General features: G+C 31.1%; 1 long non-coding RNA gene across 1 annotated transcript; it reads right to left on the bottom strand.

Annotated features, from left to right (window-relative positions):
- Positions 1 to 2,127: 2,127 nt before the first annotated feature.
- On the bottom strand, positions 2,128 to 6,834 carry LOC139432313 (uncharacterized). The gene is made up of 4 exons (XR_011642145.1): positions 4,792 to 6,834; positions 4,478 to 4,736; positions 3,598 to 4,421; positions 2,128 to 2,695 (listed from the first exon to the last, which is right to left on the bottom strand). It is a non-coding gene; the product is annotated as an uncharacterized lncRNA (long non-coding RNA).
- Positions 6,835 to 9,713: the final 2,879 nt, after the last annotated feature.

A 9,713-nucleotide genomic window follows, 5' to 3' on the forward strand; every position in this document is an offset into this window, starting at 1 on the left:
TATTAATTTCAATTTTCTCACACACCTTTTTTAATACCTTTTTTAAAATTTCAGGATAGATATTAAGTTTTATAAAGTCCACACAACACAGATTTTTTGAACGAGTACAAATAACTGGCTAAATTAAACTGTGATTTTATTGCAGCTGTTAAGAGGATATTTTTCCTATTTGTTACAATATTAACATATTTTTTAGTTTGCTTATGTTTTGCTTCATTTCTCATTACCCACAATTTTTTTAACGGCCCCAATTTTTTAATTACAGTCGGATAGTGAATTATAAAGTGATATTTGGGTGTTAATTCTACATTGAATAAAGAAATATGCGGTTGATGACGGTTTTTTATAATATATCTTAAATCATTAAATTTTTTCGTCATTACACGATGAACATAAGTGAACAAGTTTACAAAGCAAAATGAAAAGTTTCCAAACAGCATCCTGTTTGGGAACTAAATCACCGATCATAAGCGGAGGCAGACATTTTTAGTTTTGAATCTTTTAAACATTTTATTGTGATATTATTATATAGCCTTTTCAAAAATAAAATAATTTAAAAACTTTATAATCTGTGACAAATTCCCTCGAAAAGGTCGTGCATTATATCGACCGATACGTTATCTACAACATTAAATGATGGCAACATAGTAAACACACGCTTTTCGCGTATACCCGTTTCACTACTATTTTCTACAATTACATCTTCCCAAAAATGTATGGAAGTTCTTAACAAAGTTGCAACTTCTTCGACTTGTTTCTTCATTATATCTTTATGGCTTTTACAAATCCTACAAAAATAATTTGCTGAAAATGACCATGAGTAACCTAACATCGTATTAAGACCCAAATTATCGCCTATTACGGCAGCTAATACAAAATATATACAAATCGATTTTGATCCTAAATTTATTAAGATAACAGTCTCCTCTAAATACTTAAGAATCGAACACAGTTGTCCAAAAGCTTTTTCCGTACCAAACTCAAAACTAGACGTCTTGATAAGACAGGCTACAAATATGTTGTTTAATTTAGAAGCATAATCACTTGGTAACGTAATGGAAGATTTAAATATATTGCTAACAATTTTTGTATATTACTTTTTGAGCCCAATGGAGAGTTGATCGAAATCGTCTTGATATAACAGATAAGGCATAACATCGTTTTCCATACACTTCCGGAACATTCATTAATATAAGATTTGTCTACTTTAATTGACTTTAAATTGTTATTAATTGATTCTAATGATTCTAAAACATTAGGTAATTCAAGAAATCGTCTTAAGTTGTCCTGCAATGGTAGAACGATACCCTTTGACACTGATGATAGTATATTAATAATTGAAGATTCATTTATAATGTATTCAGTTGGATCGGAATACGCATTGGAGATTTAAAATTGCTTACATTTGTATTCAGATTTAAACATATTCAACTAATCTATTACAGAAGAAAATACTTTATGAACTATACCAACACAATCTTGGTTACAAGAAATTAATTCGGCTTTAATTGTATCAAACATCGGTTGTATAAGTAACAGTTTGTAATTTTAAGAGCGGTTTTTCGAGTAATTGAAATAGATCCAAATAAATCTATAATAAACGCTGTAATTTTGTCGCAAAAATTTAGGGTATTGGAGTTTTCGAATGATTTACTTGTTAAATGGATGACAGAAGAAGTAAAAAAATTATTGACATTTTCTTCATTAGTACTTGACGCGACAGATTTGTTAATGTTAAATGAACAGGTTGTTAAACAATTTTGTTTAAAATTGCTTGCTATATGGCGTTTAAAAGAATACAAAGATTGGAAAGTTTGTGGGCAAACAGTGCACGAAAAATTGCACTATGTGTTTTTACATTTATGTACATATTGTAAATGTTTAATGTGAATTTCAACGCTTTGAAATGATTTTCTACAAAGAAAACAGTTTATATTTAAATTTTACAAGACGGTTAATTAGTAAATAAAACAACGCATAAACGTTAAGGTAAGTTAAAGGCTTAACTTACCCTGTCAATTCGGAAATATATGCGGTTACTGCGACACTAGGAACATTATTGTCATTTATTTCGTAAAAATACTATTCAATAAATTGCCAAGCCTGTAAACTGGTAAACTGGGGTTAGTATTTCAAATTAAGAAACCAAACAGCTTCGAATATAACTTTTATTCTGAAACATTGCACTATATACAGTGTCCGCCAAAAGTCAGCAACACAGAAATACATATATAATAATATTGTAAAGTAAAAACACATTAAAAATTGACAGCACTAGCAATTCAACATAACGACGACCAGTTATGAAAGGAACAAATAAACAGGTTAGACATTTGAAGACATAAATTTTATAAAGTATCTGTTGTTATTAAATTCTGTAATTTCGTTAAGAATTGGTCCTACTTTGTGTCTTTTATGCTTAAAAATCTGGAACTCTTCAATTAGGTCTAGCTCTCTCGATTTGTTTATTCTTTTTATTAGGTGTATGTTGTTAATGCTAGAATTGTGATTTTCATTTTTCAAATGTTTACAAAATGTGTGGATAAGCTCCTAGATAAATATTCTTTGGCTCTAGTTTTTAAATTACGCCCTGTTTGTCCTATATAGAATTTAGTACAATCTTCACAGATAATTTTATAGAGTCCACTTAACTCTCGATTGTCGAATTTGTGGTTGGTATTAATTAACTGCTGACCTGAAATTTGGGTCTAATTTAACACATCGAGAGCCCGTCATTCATCTGAAAATATTCGTTGTTGAAAAGGAAGAAGTTTTGACTACAAACCAGCACGAGGAGGTCGGATAAAGCTTGAATATTTTCGTATTTAAGTTTTAATTCAAAGTGTTTCTCTATTAAGTATTCCCTAACGATTGATATTGTCTTTTTTATGGAAATGTTGACGTATAGATTAGTAATAGATATCAAAGGAAATTAGTTTTGAATTTTTAGAAAGAATTAAATTATTAGTTTTTTGTATTAGTTCGAGTGAATTTGTAATGTTGTAGCAAAATCTGTCCTTAAATATTGTAAGAAGATATTTTTGAATAATTGCATGTTGGGGTGCATGATTGGTCTAATGTTTTTATCCTCTTTGTGTAATTTAATTAAACTCTTCATTGTAGGGATTAACGGGTTCATAACAGAGGTGTTGTAAGTGTTAATGTTAAATTTATTTTCTTTATAATATTAAAGTTGTCTTCAAATTTCGTTTTTTTTATGTGGGTTGAACATTAATTGGGCTTCCATTTTTATAGTTATGTCTGTGGGTTTTATATTGAACGGTAAATTTAGTTTATGGCTAGATTTTAGGATGGTAGTCTCTATATCATTGAAATGAACATTGCTCAAACTGGTGAATTTAGGTGCAAATGTGATTTCATTGAGATCTCTTACATTTATTCTTACTTTTAAATTATGGTCAAACTTATCCATTCTCCTAATATGAAAGTACTTATTATTACAGGTAACATTATTCTTGATAAGATTACAATTATCAATTTCGTCAGAAGTTACAAGTTTTGCAACATTTACGTTATTAGAATTATGAATATTAGTAGTACTTTTATTATTATGTGAGTCTTTAAACCTCTGGTTACCTTTTTTCATTTTTTCCAGTCTTTCTAGCTTCTTCTTCTTAGTTTCTTTATTCTTCATTGTTCTATAAATAGTTTCCTCTTGAAATCTTTCATACAATTCTTCGTACTCCAAATAGTGTAGATGCTCTTGAAGTTTTCGATGAAGAAATTTTAATATTGAGTCGATGTACGTACGCTTTTTGTAGTGTCCACGAAGTTTCTTCTTTATTAACCTCTTCTCGAGTTGATCTTTTTGTTGTAGAAAAGGTTTAGGAACCTTTATTACAAATGACTTGGGAGTTAGATCTTTCTTTATTGCGGTATGTAAGAATTTTATATTATCTCTGGTCTTCTCTCGTTTCAATACAGTACTTCGTAGTGTTTGGATTAAAACAGATAACTCTGCTGTGAATAATGAAGCCAACGCATAATCCAGATTCATCGTGAAAATATATTAATAATAATAAACTTCAGATTAAGTACGATGAAAAATTATTTATTAAATGATATTGGTGCAATATTTTGTTTAAGTATAGGTCAGTTTGTGTTTATATCCACTTTAGTATTGAGAATATGTCTTCTTCTAATATGGTAGGTACTTTTCCATTTTTCCACGACAGATTCTATTGGAGACTGACTATAACGCAACCATTCTTGATCAGCGTTCACTCCGTTCACTTCATCTACAGCCTTCACTTGTTGTTGTTTTGATCCTTATCAGCAATTCGTTTTTGTTTTAAATTATATTTGCTTGTAATGAATCCAGCGATCTGATACTTTTTTATAATACTGTAGTATTTTTCAACTAGTTTCCCTCTTTGGGTTTTGCCACCAATGTATGTTATCTGTAGACATCAATAAACATTATTGTACATAACTTTAATTTTATTATAAAACAAACCTCATTCTTTCCAGGAAATATATTTTTTATTTTCTTAGCGATATCCTGATATACACCTTTTCCTTCCTCTACTTCGTGGTCTAATAGATATTGGGCTATTATAGCAGTTAGTGCATGCCTATTTTTTACACTTAAAAACTTCTCAACACCCCGATTTTTTAATATGGTTTTTCCACATACTGTAGATTCCAGCAATTTTTCTAAGTCCTTAAATGCCAATTGTTCATATTTTATTAGAATAGATATTTAGAATAAAACCCTAAAATGTATTATAAATATAAGCCTTTTAACAAATTAGTTTGGTTAATACAAACATATTTTTGTCTTCCAACCAAATAATGCTTTTAAATCGAGCTTTACATTTAATTCTTTATTTCATTTCATTATAACGACAAATTTTTAATATCTTTTTATAAATCTGATGGGACCTTCGTACCTAAGAGATAAGATAAGTTTAATACCAGTGATCTTAACAAAAACAAAGTTTGAGCTGAACAATTCCTTGTGTATAAAAGGTTCTTCGCTGGCATGTATGGTTGACTGAACTGATTTAATGTCAGCAAAAGATGATTTTAAACTTGATAGTATTGGTTCAGTTTCAATTGATGGTTCGGTGCATATCAAAAATTCTCCCCGTAATCTGAGTGGCTGACCATAAACCAATTCTGCAAATGAACAACCTCAGTCCTGCTTCAGAGATGATCTGAGACCACTAGAACCACACTCTTTCCTTTTTCTCCTTATTACCTATCGTTCGCGAATTTGTTTTGTCAGATTTGACCAAAGGATTTGACGAATATTTACGAATATTTGACCCTACGTTATGAACTTTTGATGTTAAAACTTTGTAACTACGAAAGGGATTTTCATCAATAATATGTGTTATTAAGTTCCAAAATAACGTTAAACTAACTAATAAGTATAATAATTATAATATTTAAGTGGTTTGAAGTCTTTTATTAACAAATTTTTATTTAACTCTCATTCTCTCTATTTAAATGCGATAATAGATTATAAACATTTCAAATAGATTTTTAGAATCTATTTGTACCTTATATTCTATTCAATTTCTTTTTTCGAATCTATCTTTGCTCCTATCTGGCGACGCTCTTGTACATAGTTAATAGACACACAGTCTATGTAACGACAGGTACTTAGTCATTATGACCTATGCGAGGTTAACTCCAAATTTTTCTAGCCCCCAATTAGATAGGATTTTACATGTATAGTATTTTGATTATAACAAGAAAACCAGTCAACCGATTTCGATAATCAAAATCTCATTCGAAAGCTTAATCTTTGGCTCATAGGAAAGTGGAAATGCCCGACTCGAAATCTCTCGCGGGGTCATTTCAATGGCTGTACGCACATAATTAGTAAATTTTGAAATCGGGCATTTCCACCTTCGCATTCATTGCAGATCATACTTTCGACCGAGATTTTGATGACTAAAATTGGTCAATTAGTTACGGATAATTGATGTGTTTAATTAATTCGTTTGTTGTGTTTTAATCAAAATCCTTAAATATTTCGAATCGGGCATTTCGACAACAGCATTCAGCCACACACAAACTTTCGATTGAGATATAAAACATTAAAATCCGTCAAACTGTTCTCTAATTATAGTCGATTTAGTTTAAATTAATTTTTTAGCACGAGTGTTCACACGTGCATAAACAACGAGCCGAAGACAGTGTCATTCCGAGGGCTGTATATACTTAGCGGGAGAGTTGAAATCGAGCATTTTGTGATTTCGATAGAAGACACTATGACGAATCGAGTGACGTATAATTATTAAGCTTTCGAATGAGACATTGTTTATCGAAATCGGTTCACTGGTTCTCATGTTATAATCAAAATACTATACATGTAAAATGCTATTTAAGGTCACCGTTCAATGGCCATTTTTATATGGGCCCATAGAGGCTGATAGAGGTTACTTTCTAACACATTTATGACTTTCTACCAAATTATTACAGAAAAGTAAATACATAGGATTGAAGTACACATATTGTAGTAGTGAATGACATAATTTATTTTGTAAAATAGTTGTTATATTAACAATAATAAATTACTAAACTTTGTCATGAAAAGGGCGTAATAAAAACTGACTTTTATGACAAATTAAGCACTTAAACGAGGCGACAATGCTTCATTTACTAGATGTGTAATATAAGAAGAGATTCCGTGACAGTGTAACTATAATAGATTTGTTGTTATCTCAGGATTGTGTTTTATCTAAAAATGTGCAATTTTCAGGTAATTATTGAAATATGTAAGGGAATCTGCTGAACAACCTAACTTTGGTATTTTGGCAATCGTCTTATAGATGGCGATATTTAAAGAATAAAATATTCGTGATATATTGAATGTTGTGGGATTGTTAATAAATTTTATTTTCCCCTTCATAATTAATAAAAAATTTAATCAAAATTAAATTAGTCAAGCAGTTTTATAAGAGAGATTAAGAGAGAACAAAAATTTTATTATCTAGAACCTTCCTTCACACTTTATCCAAGCTTAGAACTGCTTCAAAACTACTTTTGAGGCGTGTTGAAAAGCCAACGGATTAATGAAACATCAACAATGATAATAAAACAAAATAAACCAAAACACTTAGAATAACTTAAATTTTTGGCAAAAATAACTCACTAATGTGCGAAATGCCTTCTATAAACTTCGATGCATTTATTTAATCTAGTTTCGACGAAAAAAAAGCGCTGCTTAAGTCTCGGCCATGGACACGTTTCTACTGGTATTTAGTGTTTTGTCATATTTTCCCTGGTTATTGGTTTTTCTTGAAAAGGCAGGTCGTTTAGTCTACCCAATAGATAAAGGGGTGAAAGCAATGTGGGTTTTGCTCGAACCAAAAATGCATATTATGCAAGTTTACATCAGCTTGTGGACAGATGCTTCATGCAACCATAGCATTTGTGATAAAAGGTTTGGATTTGTCCAAATCATATTTATAAGTCAATGGTAATAGTTCAGTCTGTTATCATAATCGGTATCTGTTAAGGCCTGATGTAAAACAACGTGGTGGAGATATTATTCTCTTGAGAACTCTTGTGGGCAATTGTTTTCGGAGTTCCCAGATTATGTAGGATCACATTGCGCATCAATATGATTTACGAATTCATTGAGATGTCTGAATGGGCTACACGTTGCCAGTTTTCCGTAATCGCTAAGTCAATCTTAAAAACACTTCCAGAGAAAAATGTCTTTCTTTGTCGTAATTGCATTACACATTTTTGCCATGCAGTTGCATCGTATTCGAAACATTGAAAATAAATCATCATACGCTCTATCAATCATACGCTTCTGCGTTGGTAAATGACATGTTTACAGTTACCATGGTTATGTGATTTGTTTTTATCAATGAGGTAACTGGATGCGATAGATGGCACTCGAGTTTTTAACATTTTCTTCTATAATTCGAGAACGGGTAGCGATATCCAGATGCGGTTTTCACTAAAATTTAGCAAATTTTAAGGTGACTAAGAATTTGTGAAGTAAATAGTATCGTTCCATTTAACTTTTCTTCAAAAATCACAAAAATATGTAATCGCTGCAGATAACGCCCTCTAGCTCATTTGTTTTAAAGCAAACGGTCTTACTGAAAATATCTTTAAAAAGAGCATAAAATGCTCTTTCAAACAACACTGAAAATATTTAAATCGGTTGAATGGTCTAGGAGATATTAAAATGTAAACATATGAAAACGCATTGGCCTCCCCCTCCCTTATTATGACAGATATGAGAAATATCGCAAAACAAAAGCGATGCGGTATTATCCAAGCTATTAAATGATGTTGTCAAAGTTATAGCTCATCGTCTAAGTTTCTGAGATAGTGGGAACTTTATGTTTCTCAATGGCAGTTACGCCTCCTAACGGTCGAATTACGAACTTCAAAATAATTTCCAGCTATTTCTCTTGGTCACTTTGCTTATAAGGATTTGTTCCCAAACCTCTAGGACTTACCGTTGTAGAGATACAGCCGCTCCGTACGCGAAATGGATTTTGTAGACATGACGCTACAAATACTCCCCCTTCCAAGAAGAAATAAGGTTAACAAGGAAATGTAAATCAAGTAGTTATAAATATTTTAATTTTGAAAACGTATTCTTAAAGATTTATTTGGAATTGAATTTTGATTAGAAGCAATTTCAAGTTTATCGTTAGCTATAAATGCTGGCGATAATCGATCAATACTAACTGCTAACACTAGTCTACAAAAAAAAATTCATAAAATGTACATTTGACGCCACTGTATTTTTCTTATGTAGTTTCACATTTAAATTTTTTTCTATAGATACGTTTTGGAGCTATGATTTTTTTTAGGGGTTAGTTGACTGTTTGCAGGATATCTCGAGTTAGATTTGACAGATCAGGTCTTGGTATTCTTAATCATAGTTTCTCATCCTGCGTACCTTGTTGTCTTCTTAAAAGAGCAAACTTTACGTAGAAGGTAAAAAAGAAATTTTCTGCGACTCTCCACGGATATTGAATGAATTTTTGATTCACATATCGTCTAAAAAATATCCCTTTTTCACATATTATGAACCATTGTTTTAAAACTACGAAACCAATTGGAAAAAGTATTAATACCATTTATTGGCTATACAATACTCTTTAATTTGATGAATTGCACGACCAGATCGGTCGTACCCCTAAAAAAAATCATATCTCCAAAATGTATCCATAGAAAAAATTTTAAAAGTGATTTTTGGGTTTAGGGGACCAAAATACATAAGAAAAATACAGTGGCGTTAAATGTACATTTTATGAATTTTTTTTTGTAGACTAGTGTAATTCCTTGTTATCTTTTAAAATAATAAAGTTTTTTGAAAGCGTTTAATAACTTTAAAAGTGCCTTCAAACCTTGGTGCAAGGGAAACCTTGGGAAACAAAGTCTGAAACAAATAGATCTTTATGAATGAAAGGTTTCATTTTTGAATGAAAAGTAGTAGGTACTGGTTTTAAACTTGAAAACGTTTCTTTGAGACTAACTAGAAGTTGTTCCGTTTCTAAATGGTCCTGTGAAGTGATAATAAATTCTTCGGGTAGACGGAGGGTTTGACCATACACTAACTCTGCGGGGGAACAACCTAGATCTCCTTTAAGTGAAGGTCTAAGGCCCAATAGCATAATTGAGAGGGCGTTGTTCCACCTATATACGTCTACAGGCGTTCCTAACAATCTATTGAAATTGCGAAATAATCGGTACTCGAATTG

This window comes from Onthophagus taurus, unplaced genomic scaffold (assembly GCF_036711975.1).
Source record: "Onthophagus taurus isolate NC unplaced genomic scaffold, IU_Otau_3.0 ScKx7SY_14, whole genome shotgun sequence".
Classification (NCBI taxonomy): Eukaryota; Metazoa; Arthropoda; class Insecta; order Coleoptera; family Scarabaeidae; genus Onthophagus; species Onthophagus taurus.